Raw genomic sequence first — 23,795 nt, 5'->3', positions numbered from 1 at the left:
ATTACTCTCAAACCCTAATATGAGGCATCTATGTATAAACCATAGTCTTTGCCCTCTTTTGGCAAGGCAAGATAGGAGCTAAGGTCAATTTCACCTTCAATTCCTGGAAACTTTGCTTACAAGACTTTGACCATGTAAAAGGAATCTGTTTTCATGTTAACTCTATGAGGGGTTGACCTAACTTGGTGAATCCCTCAATAAAATGTCTGTAGTAGCCTACCAATCTTAGGAAACTCTTAACCTTCTTAGTTGTCTTCAGTATCTGCCACTTTATCACTACCTTAAATTTACTAGGTTTTATTGATATGCCATCTATTGAAACCACATGACCTATAAATGCCCCTTTATCTAGCCAGAACTCATATTTAGGGAACTACACAAACAGTTGCCTTTTTCTCAATCTCTAGAGCATAAATCTTAGGTGTTGCTCATACTTCTTTAAAGTTCAAAAGTAAACCAAGATGTCAATGAACACCACTAAGAACTTATCCAAACAATCCTATAACACTCTATTCATGAGGTTTATAAATACTGTCAGGACATTGGTCAATCCAAATGACATGATTACAAACTCATAATGTTTATATCTAGTTTTGGAAGTAGTTTTAGGTATATCTTGCTCTACTACTTTGACTTAGTGATACCCTAACCTCATATCTATCTTAAAAAATACTGAAACACTCTTAAACTAGTCAAATAAATCATCAATTCTCGAGAATGGATATTTATTCTTTATTATGACCTTATTCAATTCCCTATCGTCAATGCACATCCTTATTGATCTATTTTTCTTCTTTACGAAAAGGATTAGTGCACCTTATAGTGAGTAGTTCTATCTGATCAACTTACTATCTAGCAATTCCTGTAATTATTTCTTTAATTCTAATAATTCACCTAAGCCATTTTGTAAAGGGATTTAGAAATTGGTGTTGTTCTCGTGGCCAACTCAATGCTAAACTCTACCTTTCTCTCTAGCGCTAACCCTAAAAGTTTGTTAGAAAATATATTTGGAAATTTTTGCACCACTAGATTATCCTTTATACCTAGAATGATCTTAGCTTATTTCTAAACCATATGTACCAAATGTGCCTTACACCCTTTACTTAGCAATTTCTTAGCCTTAATACTATTAATCATCATGATGAGGTTTTGACTTATTCTGAATATGAAATGTTCACCATTATCCATACTGAATCTAACTTTCTTTTTCTTGTAATCTATTTTAGCTCTATATCTACTCAAGAAATCCATGTCCAATATTACATTGAAGTCAAACTTGTCCATGATTATTATGTCTATGACCATTGCATGATCTCTCAGGAAGATTATCTCCCTTACGGATATTAAACTGTTATGAACCAAATCCCTATCTAGCTTTTATGTTCTGATTTGGGAATAACTAAAGGCTTCAATCCTAATCTCTCAATTATGCCTCTAGTAACAAAAAAATGTGTGGCTAGTATTCCCCTATGTTTGAGTAGTTATACATGGGCTTATTCTCCCCTAACTGTTTACTCTGTTAGGGCTAATACTATTGTTGAGGTTGTACACTGCCTAGCAAAGTGTCATGACTACTTACATTTGTAGCATACCCTTTGGTCAACTAAACACTCACTGGTGTGCCTTCTGCCACATTTACAACATGCAAAAGAATCATCATGTCTAGGATGTTTTCTTTTCTCAGTTTTTTACCTCTCTAATTTTTCTTATTCTTAGGTTGGAAAGACCTTGTACCTTTACTCTCTCATTTAGGACCATATCTACTGCCTCCCCCCCCCCCCCCCCCCCCCTCCCCCCCCAATTGCCACTAATACCTAATTGACCTCGACTCTGCCTCTATACCTAGGCTAATGGTGTAAGCTTCTCTGATAACTCTCTCTCCTTGGCTATGCGTTGCCTCATGGCCTCAAATCTCAAGACTCAACTAAAGGCCTCTAAAAAAGTCTTAAGAGGATTATCTCTTATCATGACATCCTTGCCTATATCTACCCTCAGTCCTCCTATAAACACATCTAGCTTGCCTCTTTTTGAACTAGCCATGCTAAGAGCATACTTGGCTAATGAGTTCAGCTTAGTTGAAAACTCCTTGACTGACATGTTCCTCTACCTCAAATGAAGGAACAATTAGGCTTTCATATACATGACATCGACTGACACACACTTTAACTCAAAAGCCTGTTTGAAATCTACCTATGACATCTTTGAAACTCAGTGAATCCCATACAACATCTACTACTAAACCTTAGCATTATCCATTAATAGTAGACTGATATAACAGATCTTATCAGCATCTATCATCGAGTAAATCCTCATGATATCCTTTACTACCTCCAACCATTTTTCAGTTGGTAGTCCTCCTAACATTGCATTACCTCTGAAATTTGAATGCTGATGACAACTAGATAGGTTGTAAATAAGATGTGTCTATCTTTTGCTCTTATCTCAAATCTCACCTCAAGCTGCTTCTACACTCCCTTTATTCTGCTAGGAGGGTGCTTCTGTATCTTACTGCTGCCTTGGCATTAGTAAGGCCTAGGGTGGATGCCCTACACTAGCCAAAACTTAAAGAAAGGGAAAAACTTTTAATTTGTTTTATAAGAGAAAGTAAAGTGCAAGAATGTTTATGTTAGTTCAAAATGAACTAAAATGTACTTTATATAATTGTAGCCAAATTTTCTATTTTAAAATTTTTATTTGGCCCAACAAATTCATAATTTGAAGCCTTGTCATGCATCTATATCAAATATATATGTTAACCACCCTAATTTCATCTCAGTAACATCTTAAAATTTAAAATGTTATTTTTACACCTATATAACATTTTATATGATTTTTATTATCCTTTAGAAGGTACTAGCCATCCTTAAATAATTAATTATTCTTTTCGAAAGCTTGGTTTATTTGTGTGACCTTTTAGGTTCACCGTAGCATAACCGCGAGTCCCTTTTTAGATGATTCAAAAATGTATCCTGAAATTCAACAACTATGGTAAATATCTAGTAATATGTTATAACCCTTAAACCACAATGATAAGATACTCCATCAAACCTAATTTATTTGATCGTATATTCTGTATAGGTGATATCCTTTTGTTGTCCAATCCAAATTGATTTTGAACTTATAAATCGTCAAAATCCTAACATGAATAATTTATTTAAATATTTGGAGCATATTAGTAGGAATATCCTTTGCATGACTTACATTATACTCTAGCTAGAGATTTTGATTTATAATATTTATCAATATTCATTTCAAAGCTCTAATGCAAATCGAATAAATGGATATTCAAAACTAAACACTTTCAAAGTCAATAAATCCTATCTTAATCATTATTCATCTTCATATATCAAACAACACATGACCAATATGGTTTCTTTATGAAATACAGTTATCCTCGTATTCATACACAATTTGAATCATGCGTATCCATATTGGATCTGATCATGACATCTCAGGTCAAATAATTACTTTATACACTAGTACAATCATACAATAAGTTACTTACTACGATTTAATGACTATGTGACTTATCATTATTGGTCATATAAAAAAACAGTTCCTTAACAGCTAATCCATACTAATACCCTAATGACATGACTATCATTGTTACCCGCATTAATGTCATCTCATGACATTCAACAGAGATATCCAGTATGTCTACTATGTGATATAATTGTCTAAGTTATACCATATTCGTAGGGAACAATTTGATGATTTAGTTTGTATTAAGTGTATCATCTATAGGAAACTATATTTTCACTGAACTATCTGGATGAACTGATAGTTTATCTAGATAATATGGTTGATCAATAAAGGATTTGTCACTCCTAAGCATAAGAGAAAATATCTCATATGTGAATGTTGAAAGACATTCATGACTATTTGAATCTATGGCCACAGTGGGATATGGTTGTAGTCTAATCTATGTAAGTCATTAATGTGTGTCAACTCATATTGAGAAACTACTAAGAAGACATACTTTTATATCTCAGTCTCGAGAGATATCAGTTGATGAAAGGATTAAATTGCACATAACTGTGATGTTGTAAAAGCTTATAAGGATGTTCATTGACACTATATCATCCAAATGGCCATGACACTTTGTTAGAGGTCAATATTGGTCTGTATCTGAATTTATACACTATTAGTTCAATAGACAGATAATAGGTCACATATATTAAGGGGTTGATACGAACAAAGAGGTAAGCATCATTTGAAGACAATCCTAGGATTATGGAAAGAGAGAAACGTATAGATTTGTTTTGATCAGAATCATTTGGTGCATACAATGCCACATGGCATCGTGTAAATGCACTGCATGGTTTAGGTTGGACCTACTTAGGAGCCCAACTAACCAAAGCCAAATGGTGGATGAGAGTCAACTAGTTAAGTTAACCCATAAGTAAAGTGTTTTAGTTAAACAAGAATTCTTCAGAGTCCTTATTTGATAGAAAGTTTTGGTTGAGTTGGAATCCTAATTTCTTTAGGATTCTTATGCATTAAAATTTTCAATAAATTAAGAGTCTTAATTTTAATAAGAACTCTTGGACACCTTATCACCTAAGTAATTAGAATCCTAACTAACTTAGGATTCATGCATACTTTATAAATAAAGGTGTTTAGTTTAAGTCAAAATTTGGATAACAAGCCAACACATACATCTTAAACACACATCTTCACACCTAGAACCTTATTGATGTAAGTTGCATCATCGTGACCTTTTTCTCACTTTGTCATAATCGAATTTCTAAGACCGGTCGATAGAAACCTTAACAACCTTATTTCTAGATCACGTCCTAATTGTGTTTTGCATGGATACCAAGGTGTCACCTCAAGAGGGTTGGATAGAGTTCTTTACATAGCCATGTGTAGTCTTGGAGGAACTAACAATACAAGTATAATTTCTAAACACCTTATGTGTGTTTAACATGTTCATAAATATATGCATTAAAACGAGTATCCTGTAAGATCTTTGATAAATTTTAAAAGTTTTAATTTTGTTGCACTACTAATTAGTAACGCCCTAAAACCTTACAATGTGCATGAAGGAGTCATTTAGGATATGATTCCATTTTCTTTCAGATTGTCTTGAAATTTTGTATTCAAATATTCACTTTCATGATCTGATCATAAGGTTTTAATATTCTTTTTGGATTGTTTCTCTACCTTATTCTTGAATTCCTTGAACTTTTTAAAGGATTCATATTTGTATTTCATTAAATACACTTACCTATACCTTGCATAAACGTCGTTAAAAGAGATGAAGTATTAAAAACCACTTTTCGTTATTTTACTAAATGGCCCATATACATCAAAATGTATTAGTTCTAGTAGTTCTTTGGTTCATTTTCCCTTTTACTTTTAAAGGGTGACTTGGTTCATTTTCCTTGAAGACAGGATTCATAAGTTAGATAGGGTTCAAAACCCAATGAATTCAAAACTCCACTTATTTCCAATCTTATTATCTTGTTGTCTCCTATGTGACTCAAGCAATGATGCCAAAGTAACCTTGGATTAATTTCTTCTCGAGATCTTTTATTTGTGACATAATTTATAATATTTAGATCATTTAGTTCCAAAACATACAAATCATTTTTTTTTATTATTTTGTCAACTAGAGAACTTCCAAAATGAATCAAACATTCATTACTATGGAATTGTACATTGTAATTATTTTTACATAAGATAGATTCATAAATTATATTTCTAGTAGTTTTAGCAAAATACAAAACTCTGTAGAATCTCAAAAGATATCCTGATGGAAGATTCAAAAAACAATCCCCTGTGACTTTAGTTGTAACATTTGCTCTATTGACCATCTTTAATAGAAGGATCTTATATACATGAGATGTACGATTGAAAATTAGGTTCGATGGTATGTTACTTCGTCATGGTTTAAGAGCTATGACACATTATTTGATGTTTACCATAGCCATTTAGCCTTTAGAAATGTTTTTAGATCATCCATAAATGGCTTATGCCTACTCCACGGTGAACTTAAAGGGTCATACCAATAAACTAAGTATTTTAGAGAGTGAAGATTGATTATCTGAGGTTGTGTAGCACCTTTTGAGGGATAATAAAAATTACATCATATAAAGTGTTATATGAGTGTAAAATAACATTTTTTAAGAGTTAAGGTTAAGGGTGTGCACAATCCGGTTTAGTGTAGTTTAGGAGTTTTTCAAACCAAACAAAAAAAAAGGTTTTGAAAATTTCTAAACCAAATCAAACCACCTCTTTTTCCACTATGAATTCAGCCAACAAGTGTGGAAAAGTTATGTAGGCATCGTGGGAGCATCGAGCTATCAAAGATATTCATTACACATTTAGATTGAGCCAACTACAAATAGTAGAGCTAAAAGTGCAATAGACCTTAATAGGTTGTGGAGGGCTTAGAGACTAAAACCAACTCACTCAAGGATGACTGGATACTTGAATGAGCCAACAAAGAGGTTAACCTAATTCAGGCCCAAACCTATGGAGAAATCTAATCCAAAAGGTGTAGACAGATTTTGAACGGCCGTAACTTTTGATTCGAGAAGAGTTATAAGGTCTGTAACCTATCAACGTGAAGCTCGTTTCAAGCTCTATACAACAACCTATTTTGTTAGTTGCACCTAATTTGTAAGCCCAAATAAAGGTCATTTCAATGTGTATTTTGCAATTTTGTTTTACCAAATTTAGGATTTTTAGGTTTTTATAAATTTCGGTCTTTCTTGTGACCAGGTTAGACCTTAATGAGTCCTGTTGTCATATTAAATTTTAATTATAGCTTTGGGTAGTTAATTAGATAATAGGCTTGGGAAGTTTGGAAGTCTATTGGGTCATGGGTAATTTTAGGGTTAAGTTAGCACTATATAAACAATATTTATCATGAATAAAGGATTTTTGGCCAACTTTTTGCATAGCTTGCCTATTGTTGAATTACCAACCTTTTGAACTTATCAAGATTCATCTTGTGGCATTCACCATTAACGATACCAAGGTTCATTTGGTTCAATATCGAGTCAGGTCAAGGGTTATCTAAGTAACAAAACAAATTCAATCCTAGGAAAAATATCTTCTTAAATGTTGGGTCTTGTGTCATATCATCAAGGTTCACATCAAAAAGTATGGTTGGGCTTTGTGATATTGGCTAAAGAGAAAGAGCTTGGGGTAGCTATATTGAAGAAATTAACATGACTTGGAGAAATCAAAATTTGAAGCATGTTTTTGTTTGGTTCTCCTCTTTTTAACTCTATATGGGTCTAACCTTATATAGATATTCAAGAGAGATGAAAATCTTTATGGTTGTATTTTGGAGCTTGTGTATCCCTCTTCACCTAGGGACATGTCTTATGCATTAAGGTTTTATGAGCCTTGTATTTAGCTTGCATTCTTGCTTGATGTCTTCTCAAGCTAGAAAAGTTTAGGTTGTTCTCTTTCGGTTTCAATATACTTATTTAATTACCCAAAGAAAAAATCATTTTAGGTTTTAAACCAAACCAAATTAAACTGAAAAAAATATGATTTGATTTGGTTTAAATTAGGATTTGAATCATAGTTATTAGTATCTTGCGATACACGATACGTATCATATGATATGATATGATACGATACATGTGAAAAGTGATATATATTATAAGGTGTATCGAATTAATATAATTTAGTAAACGTATGATACAATACAATGCATATTCTATAACATATATATATATATATATATATATATATATATATATATATATATATATATATATATATATATATATATATATATATATATATATATATATATATACATACACACATATATATACATACATACATATATATATACATACATACATATATATACATACATACATATATATACATACATACATATATATATACATACATATATATACATACATACATATATATATACATACATATATATACATACATACATATATATATATATCTGATACAAATTAATACATTTTTTTAGAGAAAATGATAGCATAGTAAGGTTGTACATGAAAATTTTTAAAATATTAAAGGTATTTGTAATATTTTTCAAGATGTTGACATGTCAATTATAATATATTTTTTTTAAAACGTATGATACGATATGATACACGATATGAAAAATTAAGGTTTTAATATACGATATGCGATTCGACTACTATTGTTTGAACCTTTTAAAATCATTTATATATTCATTTAATAAAATTAACTAAATTATAGTTTTCTAAAATATAATGTACACGTGTAAAATAAACATAAAATATATATACAATATACATGTAAAGAAAAAAGCAAAATAAATATTTGATTTTATGGTTTGAACTAAATTATGGACACTCTTAGTTAAGCTGTTTATGAGACAAAACTAGGGCAATTAATGTATATGTATAATATACATGCATGACTATTGTCTAAGTTGAGAAATTACAAGAGTCATGCAACAATTAGTTAATTGTTAACTAAACTCATGTTATATAAACATGAGTTTAGTTCATTTTATGTATGAAAGGGTTCATTTGAGCTAAATAGTTTTATCTCACTAAAATTTTCCTTTCACTTTTCCCTAGCATTTAGCCAAAGTTGCTCTTGTTTGGTGGGTGGACTTCTTTGGAGGCTTGACAAGTGTGAAGCTCATATCCATCATTCATCATCAAATATTCAAGCTTAGAGTAGGTAAAAATTACTAATTATTCTCCAAGGTTTTCTATGACATCGATTCTTTCATAAATAGTTCATGTATGTGGTTTTTCATCATCCTTTTCACATCTAATCTAACAACTAACCCTATAACTACTGAACTAGACAATTTAAGAGTCTCATCTTGATCTAACGCCAATGAGTCTCAAACCTAAGCCCTCTTGGGGTAATCAAGAATATTGCACTTTAAACAATCAAGTTATCCTTTAAGGGCATCAAGGTGATTTTTTTTTTCACTTACCAAAAAAAAAGGTGAATCTTTGTACCATCTCTTTTGCTTATTTATTATTATTTTTGTAATTAAACATGTTTTAAAAATAAGCACAAAGGCAAAGATACAACCTAAGCTCCTTTTAACAAACTATTGTCACAAAACCAATAGTCATCAAGATAACAATATCCATACAAAATAATGTACAAAGGTTTACAAGCAAAAAACCAACTAACACTAGTAAAATCAACAAAACACCAAAAAAACCATCTCTCAAATTTAGACCACTATATTGTAACCTTTCCTAACCAATAGGTGTGTTACAAAAAAAAGGCAAGAGTTCCCTATTTTAGAGGGCCCGGGGAATTTTTTTTTCTTAATTATGCCCTGTAACACTTCCAATTAGCAATTCACACAAACTAGTCCTACCAACCGACTGGATTTTCATCAACTTAATCACAATTAACAAAATAAATACTTAATAGTAACCATTATAGAAATTACCACTCACAGAAACTTTATAACCAATTTTCATGACTAGTCATAGATATACACATATATAGATACATATATACACAATCACATATATACATATAGGAAATAAAATATATACATATCTACCAATATTTATATCAAGTACATATTTATGCATATATTCACATGTACATCAAGACATGTAAATCAACAAAAATATGGTGCCTTTCTTCTTTAGCCTCATGTCTCACTAGTTCTCATCGAGAACATTTGCTATAACTCTTTACCTGTAAAATATTAAATTAAACGGAGTGAGCGACTATGGAGAAAATCATACTCAATGCTTAAAACATTTTATACCAGTACTAATCTCTTCTATACTCAGCGTGTCTGGGCTATTCACATACAAAATAATTGACACGGAACACGCATTAAACACATATCATAATTCTTTTCTTTCACCCATTTATTCATTTTCTTACTATACAAATATGATTCACTTGTTGTGATTTACGCATGTATGAATGTCAGGACTTTTCTATTTTCTGATCGTACATCTTTCTAAACTCTTTATCAGCCACATAAGCTTGCATGTGTGATTCTAATACAAATGACTTTCATAAAATATTTGCTAATTATTTCTCTTTTTTTTTTCAAATATTTTCATTAATTGGTTTAGACTACATAAGACAGTACTCGCAGTCACCATACAAGGTACAATCCTCTCTTACACGCATGCTTCACTATTTTTTTTCTTTGTTGTCCACACAGTATGGCTGATATTTTTTTTTTGCTGTCGACACAGTACAACCGATAGCTTTCTTTGTTGTCCACATAGTATAACTCGCGTGTAAGGATTTTAAGCATGCTTTCTGCTTTCCTATATCATATGAGTCATTATAAAACCAAAAACACTTATTTTCCATTTTCCGAAAACATGCATAACTTAGAAAATTGTTTTTCCCCTTTCTTTATTTTTCTGAAATCATGCATATGCTATGATTCCTCATGTATGCATGTATAACCATAATATGAAATATGCTCATTCATCCTTTTTCTTTATTCTTTTCAAGCCTCATGAGCATCATATTATTTTCTCATGTATTTACATATATCTCATGCATTCCATATGAATATACATATTTATTATAATGGTTTTTTTACACATATCAAACACATAGTTAAGCAAAATTAACCTACATCACATAAAATGACTTTTTTTTTTTTTTGCCCTTATAGATATAAGGGTTATTCCACATATGGTGCCATTTTAATGGTGGACTAGTAACTATTATTATATGCAAATTCTATCAATGGAACCATTTCATGCCAAGTCATTTTGTAATCTAAACAACAGGCCCTCAACATATCTTCTAGTATTTGATTCACCCTTTTTGTCTGGTCATCTGTTTGAGGATGATATGTTATGCTAAATGCCAACCTAGTACCTAATGCTCTCTGTAAGCTACCCCAAAAAGTTGAAACAAATCTGGTGTCTTTATCTGACACAATAATTTTGGGTATGCCATGTAATCTCACAATCTCCTGTACATAAATCTGGGCTAGTTGATCTGAAGCAAAACTATCTTTCACTAGAATAAAATGTGTCGATTTAGTCAATCTATCTACAATCACCCACAGTGCATTATAACCTTTTTGTACTCGAGATAGGTCAATGATGAAATCCATTGAAATATCTTCCCACTTCTATTCAGGAATACTAAGTGGGTGAAGTAAACCCGAAGGTCTTTAATGCTGGGCCTTAACTTGTTGACATACCAAACACTTGGCTACATAGTCACCAATATCTTTCTTCATACCTATCCACCAATAAGTTTTCTTTAAATCTTGATACATATTTAATCCCCTAGGGTAGACAGTGTAAAATGTATCATGTGCTTCACTCATGATTTTCTTTCTTAATTCCAAATCTTAGGGAATACATACCCTGTTTCTGAACTTGAGCACGCCATTAATCATTTGAAACTCAGTTGTTTTCATTTCACATATTTGTTGAGTTATTTTCTGGCACCACAAATCTTCTACTTGCTTATCTTTTATTTCGTTAAGGAGATTAGGTTGAATTTCTAATCTGGCCACCCGACTCCCTATCACCTCAATATGTTCCCTCTGAAACTCTTCCTGTAACTTTATCTGAGTGGTGAGATGAGCTATAGCAATCTTTCTACTCAAGGCATTAGCTACCACATTTGCTTTACTTGGCTGATATTTAATATCACATTCATAATCTTTAACTAGCTCTAACCATCTTCTTTGTCGCATATTCAAGTCTTTTTGAGTGAAAAAATATTTTAAACTTTTATGGTCGGTGTAAATATTACATTTAACTCCATATAAATAATGTCTCCAAATTTTTAAAGCAAAAATCACTGTCGCTAACTCTAAATCATGGGTAGGCATATGTTATTACCTTACACTTCTGCATCAGCACAACTCCCAAGCTATTATGCGAGGCATCGCAATAAATATCATAGTCTACACCCTTTTTCTAGTAATACTAAAATAAGAGCTGTAGTCAATCGCCTTTTTAACCCTTGGAAACTCTTTTCACAAAGCATCAGTCTATGGAAAATGAGTTCCTTGTCTAGTAAGAGCTGTAAGTGGCTTGGCCAACCGGGCAAAACCTTGTACAAATCTCCTGTAATAGTCGGCTAGCCCTAAAAAGCTTCTGATCTCTTTCACCATCTTCAATTATTATTTCCACTTTACTAGGGTATATAGCTATACCTTTCTTAGTAACCATGTGTCTCAAAAATACTACTTGATCCAGCTAGAATTCACACTTAGAGAATTTGGCATACAATTTCTTTTCTTTTGATCTAGAGTATATCAAGATATCATCAATAAATACCACCAAGTATTTTTCAAGGCAATCATGAAATACTCGATTCATTAAATCCATAAAGATTGATGGGGCATTAGTCAATCCAAAGGGCATCACCACAAACTCGTAGTGCTCGTAGTAGGTTCGAAAAGTTGTCTTTGGAATATCTTGCTTTACAATCCTTACCTAGTGATAACCTGACCTTAAGTCAATTTTGGAGAACACAAAAGCTCCCTTCAATTGATCAAATAAATCATCAATTCGAGGCAACGTGTATTTATTCTTCACTGTCAGCTTATTCAACTCTCTGTAATCTATGCACATACGGAGCGACCCATCTTTCTTTTTGACAAATAGTATGGACGCTCCCCAAGAAGAGTGACTGGGTCTAATAAAACCCTTATCTAAAAGTTCTTGCTACTATTTCTTTAATTCTTGTAATTCAGCTAGAGCCATTCGGTAAGGGGCTTTTGAAATTAAGGTTGAGCTAGGTTCTAACTCTATACTAAACTCCAATTCTCTCTTTAGAGGTAAACCTGGTAGCTCATCAGGAAAAATATCTGGGAAATCTAATACTATTGGGACATCTTGAATACCCAATCTTTGAATATTACGCTCATGTATCATATGAGCTAAATATCCCGTACACCATTTTTTCAACAATTTTTGTGCCTTTACACTGTTAATCATCATACTAGGCTGATGGCCCTCTCCAAAACTGAAGTGATCCCCATTGTCAAGTTGGAATTGAGTTTTTTTCTTTCTACAGTCAATCTCGACTCCATATCTTTCTAAGAAATCCATGCCCAAGATAACATCAAAATCAGGCATATCAAAGACAATCAAATCCACTTTTAACTTTCTCCCATGTATCACTACCCTTTGGTCCCTTAACATCTTATCAGTAATCATACTCCCACCATCCGGCATCTCAACTCTAATGGAATAGGTAGATCTAACAGGCATTAAACCTACCTTTTCAATAACCCTCGATGCAATAAATGAGTGTGTAGCTCTTGAATCAATCAATGCATACAAGAAAATAGAGTGGAATAAGAGCTGACTAGTAACTATAGATGAGCTAGCCTCCGCCTGACTATAGGTAGTTGTATAGACCCGTGCATTAGTACCTCTCCTTGGTTGGATTGGCGGAATCAGGATTTATAGTGGTTGTATCGAGACTGGCACCTCAATACTCTGGCATTCCTTTGCTATATGTCCTGGCTGTCAGCATCTATAACAAATCACCTGTTTTTGTCGGTACCAACATTCCCCACTATAATGTCTCTCACAAATCTAACACTGGGGAATATTTTCTTTTCTAAGCTTTTTGTCACTCTTCACACCTTTTCTATTTGCTTTTGACTGAAATTTTCTTTTTCCCATATTGTTTATGAAATTGGAGCCAATTGAATTACCCCCTGATGTTGCAGCAGGTGTTGAAATAGTCAACGAAGCAAGTAGAGCTAACCGATTTGGCATCACTGTCTAGTGTGATATCAATGATAGAGGTGTTGCCATAAAGGGTGCATTCTTGGGTAGCTTGTTAACATATACCTCCAACCTCATTGCTCTCTCCAATGCCCCTTCATAAGTTTAGGGAGGTTGTGGTCCAGCTAGCATATGTAAGGCGATCTCCGGTCTAAGGCCCTAAAGAAATCTCTCCAGTTGGAGACTAGGTGTACTCACCATACCTGGAGCAAAACTAGATAGGACATCAAAACGGGTAGAATAATCCTTTACTGAACCCTCCCCCTACTGCAAAGAAATAAACTCTTGAACTTTGACTGCTACCACATCAGTTGTTCTGTATTGGGCCTTAATATCTAGTTTCTTTAACTAGATCCCACCATACATGGGTCTCTCCTCTCATCAAGAAACTGGCATACCGAACTTTTTCTCTATCAGTCATAGGAAACAAATCTGTGGTTCTTTCCATCTGTTTGATCCACTCATCAGCCACTAAAGGATATTTAGTACCTTTAAATTCATAAGGGGTATGCTGACTAGGTAAGGAATAAATGGGCTCAAGCCGCCTTTGAGCTCCAACTTCTCCTTTCCCCTCATTCCTCATTTCATTTCTGATTTCTTCTATGACCTCCTCAGGAATCTCACTTCTAATCTCATCTCGGATGGCATCTCTGACTATATTTTCAGGTGTGGATTTATCTTGACTCTTGATCAACACTTAACGGACTATATCTCTAATTTTTGCTAGCCTAAATCCTGAACCACCTGATAGGGTAGGGTTAGACAGTTCTCCCGTCTCTCTCTAAATACCCCTTCCATGACCCCGTCCTCATCTTATGGTATTCCTCATCTAATAACTGCATAAGTGTAACTACATAAAGATTTTATCATTCTATTATTTGAATACAGGCAAAGAAAACAGCTTATTGCAGTCGATTCTCGGGAGCTAATCTATGAGACATGAGGGGTACCTGAGCAATACTAAAATACAAACTATATATATATATATATTATATCCACCTTTAAGCGCCCAAAATCACGCTTAAACACGCATTAAACACATATCATAATTCTCTTCTTTCACCCATTTATTCATTTCTTTACTATAAAAATATGATTCACTTGTTATGATTTATGTATGTATGAGTGTCATGACTTTTCTATTTTCTGATCGTACATTTTTCTGAACTCTTTATCAGCCACATAGGCTTGCATGCGTGATTCTAATGCAAATGACTTTCATAAAATATTTGCTAATTCTTTCTCTTTTTTTTTTCAAATATTTTCATTGACTAATCTAGACTACATAAGACAGTACTCGCAATCACCATACAAGGTATAATCCTCTCTTACATGCATACTTCACTATTTTTTTCTTTGTTGTCCATACAGTACAACTGATATTTTTCTTTGCTGTCCACACAGTACAGCTCGCATGTAAGGATTTTAAGCATGTTTTCTGCTTTCTTATATCATATGAGTTATTATAAAACCAAAAACACTTGTTTTCCATTTTTCGAAAACATGCATAACTTAGAAAATCTTTTTCCCTTTTCTTTATTTTTCTAAAATCATGCATATGCTATGATTCCTCATGTATGCATGTATAACCATAACATGAAATATGCCCATTCATCGTTTTTCCTTATTCTTTTCAAGCCTCATTGAGCATCAAATTATTTTCTTATGCATTCCATATGAATATACATATTTATTATAATGGTTTTTATATCATGCACATAGTTAAGCAAAATTAACCTACATTACATAAAATGACATTTTTTTTTTTTTGCCTTTATGGATATAAGGGCTATTCCACATATCATGCACATAATTAAGCAAAAATTAACCTTATGGATAAAATTACATACTTACCCTTAATTCATATTCTTTCATCAATTCATCATTTCTCATATATTCAACACACAAAATCCACTAAGCTAACCCTAGGAATATGAAATGTCTAAAATACCCTTATGGCCAAAATTACATCATGAATCCTAATAAATTTTTTTATCCTTTTAAGCATAAATCACCTTAATTCTAATACCTTACACACTTATACAAGTAAATGTTATTTAAATAACCTAACTCAAATTACTTCAAATATGTAAAGTATGAAATTCTTACATTTTCTTTGCTAATTAGGTGATTTAAGTCTGTCCTCCTTCTTTTCTTCTTCCTAGCAACCTTAATCAACCAAAAACATAATCATCCATCAAAACTCTAAACTTCACATCTCTTAAAAATTAAATTTTTTTTACCTTAGAACTTACCAGAATTGATGGATCTACACTTTTTATAACTGGAGCCTTTGGAAAGTAGGTGGTTTAGCTAAGTTTTTTGATGAATTTTGCTTGAAGGAAAAACTTTAGCTAAAATTATGGAGATTCTCAGCCAAGAAAGAAGAAAATGAATAGTTGGTTGGTTTTATAAACTTTTTGGACTAATTTACCCTTAATCTTTTTCAAAAATGACTATTTTATCCTTAGCCAATTACCAAAAACCCTTAGCACCACCATAATTTCAAATGTGCCATTCAATTTACATTCCCACTTTGTCTCTTAAATCTTTCTAAAATGACCATTTTACCCCCTTCGAAAATTATTGCTCATTTAGTAATTTTCTATAATTCTTTTATAATTTCTTTAAACAACAAGTTATAAAATCAACTCTAGGGATAATTTTAGAAGTATAGTTCACTAGCATGCCTGAATCCGAGTGTTACATATATAAACCAACCAACATATGCTAAGTAAAAGCCAAGGATTTTCCATCTCTTGGAAACCTATCAAAGTTTCTACAATGATAGAGTTCAAGAGCAAAAACATCCACTAAAGAAAGCAAACCCAAATAATGAACATGGGATGTAAGTTCCCAGTAATAATATAACTAATTGCCCAAGAGAGAGAATGAGAAGTAGCCACTTTGACAAAAGTTGAACATCCTCTAAGAGTCAAATACTATCACTAAACACCAAGGGTGGAAGAAACACTTGAAGCAAGGAAAAAAAGGTAGCATGCATCAAACTTTTATTAAGGGCAAAGATCTTCTAAGCAATGTAATATAAACCATACCAATCTATAACACTGCTAATTTGGAAATGAAACTGAACACAACTAAAATCATCTTCAACTCCAGCTTTCTAAAAACCAAAATAACCATCATCAAATAAATGCATTACCAGAACAGTTCCATAAACTATAACACACCCATATAACAATCTTGGACAATAGCCTGAAAAGGAAAAGGGTAAGGATTTGGATATTAAGAATTAAATCCAATGCATAACCTTCCAATGTAGAAGGATGAAATTACAACTTTTGAATTTGGAAAAGAAGGGTTGGGCTGGGCTTCCATGTAACAAATTTGGAGAAGTAGATGACTGTAACCAAATCATACTCTTATTAGTTGCAAATAAAGAAAATCTATCCTTCCAAGCAACTATTATAGAAAAAACAAAAATGTTATTCCAGTAGCCTATCTAAACACCAATCCAAGAGAAAAATTCTAGGAACATTAAGACTTGCCAACATCAAGGATAAAGCTTGCAAAATAAAAAAATACACTAGCAAAAACTTGGGCAAATTTCTCCTAAAATTAAATAGGAATGTTTGTGCACACGACCATGCACAAGTGGCATCTGACGTGGATATTACTGAAACAGACACCATATCTTCCCTGGTATTGAGATTCCATAGAAGCGTTAGGTGGACACTCTTCATGCACAACCATGCCTTGTGAGAATTTCAATGAGGTCATAAGTAGTACCAAGCCATTCCATAAGTCGTGCATGCTTAGAAAATTTTGTTGAATTTCAGAATTAGGACATGCACAATTAGCACCTTCACTTGCACATTCGATTGAGGCTGAATTTTTGGTTTAGACCATGTTTTGATGAATATGAATTAAATTGCTAATTTCCTAACCTTTAGAGTTGAATTACAATTTTGCAAAAGTTTAGAGTCCAAAATGTAATTTGACAATTGGTAGATAATAATTATGAATTTAATTTTTTAATTTGGTATTGTATGTGTATGGATGAATGTATGCATAATGCTTAGTACACAACTAATGGACCTATGTGTTTGATTGTTTTTTATTTTTTTGGGTTGAAAAGGTTCCATATGTGGAAGGAGAAAGCTGTTTTATTTCAATCTTTACTAGTTTTATGCCCTAAACACCCTTCTTCGTTAGGAATACATAGTTCATATTAAGCAACCTTAGATTTCTTCACAAGTCACCCTAGAGAAAAAAATGTTACTATTCACTTTATTAGGCATTAATCCCAACTATTTGTTGAAAAAGATCAAGAGTTTCTTTTACAAACTTAACAGACTTGATCTCTGCCTTGCAAAAAATAAATAAGTTCGCAAAGCAAAAGTAAGTGATCTAACTAACTTTGCACTTCCAATGGAACTCAAAATTTCTATCTAAAGCCATATTCTCAAGGATTCTATATATGACTTCCATACTCATAACAAAGAGGTGAGGGGAGATAGGATCCCTTTGCCTAAGCCTTCTTGAAATTTTAAAAAACCCAATGAATAGCCCATTGAGATTTGTTAAGAAAGAGAAGGTGATAATACATTGCTCAATCCAATTCACAAAAAAGTGATGGATACCAATAACTCTTAAGACCACAAGGATAAAGTCCTAGTTCTCCATATCATAGGCTTTCATAATGTCGACCTTAGTAGCATAATTCTTCCTACCTTTCAAATTTTTGGGGCAGTTATGGATTAGCTCTTAACAGAGGAAAATATTGTCCTTTGTTCTTTTATGACCCACAAACGCCATTTGAGCTTTATTGATGAAGCCTAGGAGAATGCCTTTGAGCTTATTTACCAAGATTTTAGTGATGCATTTGTAGATAGTATTGCAACACGATATTGGACTAAAATCCTTGCAAAAGAAATTATTGTAAAATTTGGGAACAAGGGCAATGATGGTGTAATTCAATTCTTTAAGCAAATAATCCCTTTTGAAGAAATATTGTATTGCTTCTACAACTTTTTTACCCATAATATCCTATACTTCCTTGAAAAAAAAAAAAAAGAGCATCAAAATTGTTTGGACCCAATGCCTTATTATTATCCATTTCAAATAAAGTGTTCTTGATTTTGTCATATGATATCTATTTAACCATTTCATTAGCTATCTCCATGGTGATCTAAAAATCAATTATTTTCCAAGATCATCCACACCAAAACTTCCATAAGGGATAAAAAGAACTTTCTAAAAGCATTTAATCATCTTTTCCTTAATCACTTCTTTATCATTAGTAAATGAGCCATTGTTAAGAAATAAACCATTAATGGTGTTCTTATTCTTTCTCCTGTAGATTCTCTTAAAGAAGAAACTAGTATTTTTGTCTCTTTATTTAAGCCATTGCACCCTCAATTGTTGTCTAACTAAGGATTATTCCACCCAACTAAGCTTCTTATATTTCTTGATCAAATCCTTCTCATTAATAATAAGTTCATCGTCTAACGACAAATGTGCAAGCCCACTTTGAAAATTATCAAGTCTAGCTCTAAATTCTTTAACTTTGTCTAATATGCTCCAAAATTCTTTTTTTAAAAAGTTTTTAAGAGCCAATTTGACCCATTTAAGCTTTGTGAACAAGCCAAAAAAAGGGTTGCCTTCAACAAATTCATCCCAATCTTCTTTGACCACAATCTTGGAGTTCTCATGTCTAGTCCAATAATTGAAAAACTTGAAAGAGGACCCTTTATGCTCTTATTTTCTACCACATTCTACAATACAAGGATTATGATGTTGGGATTTTGGGCCATCGATAATTGAAAGCGCAATAGAATTAAAATTTTAAAATCAAACAATCCCCGAAAAATCTCACTAGGATACCTGTTTTGCATATAGATTTCATGAATATACAAAAACACTCATAGGGTGTTTTAGAATTATACCTGCATTGATAGCTCCTTCAAACTTCACATGACTTAGAGATAGTATGTTATCTAACCCTTAAAGGGCGATGCCTCAGTATCCACATAGAGCACGAACTCAAAAGAAGGTAAATCCAATCAAAGAAACTGTTAAGGCTCTTGATTGGAGACTGTGTTATCGGGAGAAACAGAATATGGCTAGGATTTCAGAAAATGTGTTCTATCTCTAAACTTTTATGAATACACGCCTTTATATAGAGTTAGTATAGGTGGCACAACTGATTCACTTATGTGGAATGGTTGGTTCTTTCTAAAAACATAAGCACGATCAATTCCATTTATATGGAATGGTCGACACTTCGTTCACCAAGGTGCACAGCTGAACAACAAGGTACATGGTCATGCATTTTGGTCAAGGCATATTTAAACTAGGCTTTTAGCCCAATCAGATAAGCCCATTCCATTTGCGGTCTTTTATTCGTCTTTAAACACCAAGATTATCAATAAATGATTCTCACCTATCAGTTTGAATCAACTTTTTTATGCTTGTAACCTATAAGTACTCATCAAGTTGGTAATGTCTAGATTTTGATTAAATCCAGAAATAGACTAAGATTAGCCTCTAGCAATGCATCATGGCCACCTAAATGACAGTGTCAATAAACATATTTTAAGCCTTCACAATATCACAGTTACATGTAATTCAATATTTTCTCAACCAATATCTCTCAAGGCTGAGACATAGAAGTATGTCTATCTCAGTGGTTCCCCGGTATGAATTGATACACATCGATGACTAACATAGAATAGGTTATAACCTAATCTCACTATAGCCATAATTTAAATGATCATAAATGTCATTCAATATATTAATATGAGATATCTTCTTCCATGCTTGGGAGTGACGAATCATTTGTTGATCAATCATAGTCTCTATGTATCTCATGATATTGCTAACTACTACCTTTATGGTTACTCTAGTTACGATAACATGATGGATAACATCAAACCATACCAATCCTTACACAAGATAGTTTGGCAACCTTAAGTCAAAAGATCATAAGCACCCTAGTGTTTAGAGGATTTATTCTATAGACATTAGAGTAACCATCAATATAGACATCCTTTGGTTAGGTTAGTCCGGTGAACACATCTACAACATGCATCTATGTGTTGTACCAAGTTATCTATAAGTAGCTTCGACACGTGAAAACTGTTGTCACCTTTTAGTGGTACCACTTAACACTATGATAGTCCAATCATCATTATATGTGCCCTAACTCATTGTAATGTTGAGATCATGGATGTTTTTAGAATGGTCATTTAAAGTATGCATAGGGTTCCCATAATTAGTCGTCTAATTCATTTGAAGGTGTATTATTCATTCGATTATATAATTAATTGACATATAAATTGAATAATAATAAATCTTTTATAAAAAATTAATATAAAATCACAATTACAAATATCAAATACGATTGGCTCTAGCCAACCTACCCTAACATATGATCTAACAACTCATTGGTTTAACAAATTGCCGAGGATATTTGAAAAGAATCATTCAAATGCTCATTAACAAGAACCTTATCAAGTCTTTTTTCCACTTTGTTACTATTGTTCCAAGTGTAGAAAGCTCTCATAAATCTTAAGTCTTCGAGATGGGCTTTTTGACAACATTGATTTAACTCATCACTATAAGTATTCCACCTATCCACACTATCTTTTTTTTCATTGGCATTTCTAATAGAATTAAAGTCACTTAACACAATCCAAAGGAGCCCATAAGAAATTAATCAACTTCTACTAAAGGGATCTTTTCTTACTACGATTATTAAAGCCATAAACAACCCACAATACTCTATGCTTCGTTAAAAAAAAGTGTTGAAACCGTTTGGACCCAACACCTTATTATTATCCATCATAAATAAAGTGTTCTTGATTTCTTCATTTGATACCTTGTTAACCATATTATTAACTATCTCCATAAGGACATATAACACCCTCTCTAGAAGTATTGTCCTCTAGAGGAAAGTATCACTAACATTGATTATAAGAACATATATTTTAAAAGAAAATTTAAAAAAGTATCCAACAACCATTAATTTAGATGAAAAGACTAAAATACATTTTATTAAGAACATGTAGTGGTAAAACGTGCGAAGGATGTATAAATTACATAAAAAGGGTTCAAATACTCAAATATAATAATAAAATACTAGTGATAAACATTCAATAAGTAGACACATAACTTAAATTTCATCAACTTTCTATTTTGCCCTTAGACTCGATTCACCCTAAACTGGTTATCGAGAGTAAACTATTTACTCTACATGAGCCCATTTTTGAACTATCCAAACTCTTGAGACCTACTAAGTCTTTTGAACCTACCGTACGCTATAGTCCCCATGCTCATATCTAATAATCCCATGAGATCCTATCTACATTAAACACTTACAAGTGAAAGCTTTTTTAAACTTAAATTGGAGTGTAACTAACTTGCCAATCAAACTAAGTCGAAATAAAGATTTGACATCTTAGCCGTGTGAGTATAATAATTATGCAATCCATTTTTGACACTACTATCGGACTGTGATTATACTTGAGTCTATTGGGGCTCACCACTCTTTACCATAGGTGATAGGGTTCTACAACAAACCAATGGTCCTATTGTAGACCATGCTCTACTACAGGCAGTGCAAAGAGTATCTCATAGGTGTCTTATCATAATAACCTTAAAACGTGTACCTCTAACTATGATACCATCATATTATGTATATATGCTAACTCGAGCTATCTAGCTGTGAGCTCGTTATTGCTTTTACCTTCTCACTAATACAACTTGGACTTTTATCTTATTCTATAGGTCTTACTTTTGCCTATAGAGTTTTCAAGATTCATTACTATCTCTAAATTATTTGTTTAGTGCAACTAATGGTTGCTTCTTTCCTACGAACATTCATTCATACTTTGATCATGGCAAACGAATGCTCTTAGTTTGTTAAACGTTTATTCATTCATTCTTCATTCTTCATTCTTTGATGAACATTTGTTACCCTTTGTCTTGCTCATTCTTACATCTTAAGAGTATTCTAGTTTTCTTATGCTATGCACATCTATTCATGTCTAATAAATGGTTGTTTGTAACTTCTTTTGTAATGAAGATAAATAATGAGGAATGTTCATACATGTTCATCAACCTTGTTCAAAAAATTATAGGTTACGAACAAACATTCACTTACATGCAAGTGAACATTCATAACGTATAAATATTTCATTAAAGGAATGAAATGTTTGTTCATCTCAAATGAATAAGTGTTTAGTATGTCTAGAATGCCTAAAAACTACCTTTACAATGCTATTATTCCAAATAATCACACAACATCACAATATAATATTCAACAAAAATCCCACATTAAAACATGCTTAGACATAATAATCACAAACTTATTAATTTCATAAGTATAAAGGGATGGAACTCAAACCCTAATCACATCTTTAGGTATTCACATCATAATAAACTTCATCAACCATATCAAATCACCACTAAAATCACATAAAGAACTCAGTGAATGTGCCTATAGCTTGTTGTAAGCACTGCAATAAAAAGTTAATCACACAACATAAATATACATGTATTATCCACACAGTCTAACCATGTCTCCTCATCATATGACAAAGTCAATGCAAGAAGCAACAACAAATTCCTTACAAAAGGATGTTCATATGTTATTGCATAATTCATGGATGCAAGTGTATAGGGATAGCCACACTTATCCATGTTTGTTGAAAGATAATTTTACCCTTATATGTTGTGAAAAAGGTTAATAAGATTTTGGAGGACCTTACGACGGTAGAATGAGTTAGCTAATTATCATAGGAGTGTCTCACTATTTGGACAATGACACAGGCTCTAATTGAAGTAGATTCGAATTGAAATTAAAAAAGTTGTTTATACGAGAAGGGGGGAGGACTAAGGTATAACTCTTTATGTGATTAGGGTATCCATAGCCCACCAGTTGTCTGTAATGTGGTAGTATTATGAAAGCATAAAGATTATTTTGAGAGATTGATACCTGTAAGATATATTATACACTTGGTGCTAGACTTCTTAGCATCTAGGATGCTTGTGAAAGATAGGGAAAGGCCTAAGGTTTGACTCCTTATGTGATTAAGGTATCTATAGCCCGTAGCTTGA

Source organism: Mangifera indica, chromosome 1 (assembly GCF_011075055.1).
Source record: "Mangifera indica cultivar Alphonso chromosome 1, CATAS_Mindica_2.1, whole genome shotgun sequence".
NCBI classification, from domain to species: domain Eukaryota; kingdom Viridiplantae; phylum Streptophyta; class Magnoliopsida; order Sapindales; family Anacardiaceae; genus Mangifera; species Mangifera indica.
Note: the sequence above shows the minus strand (reverse complement) of the source record.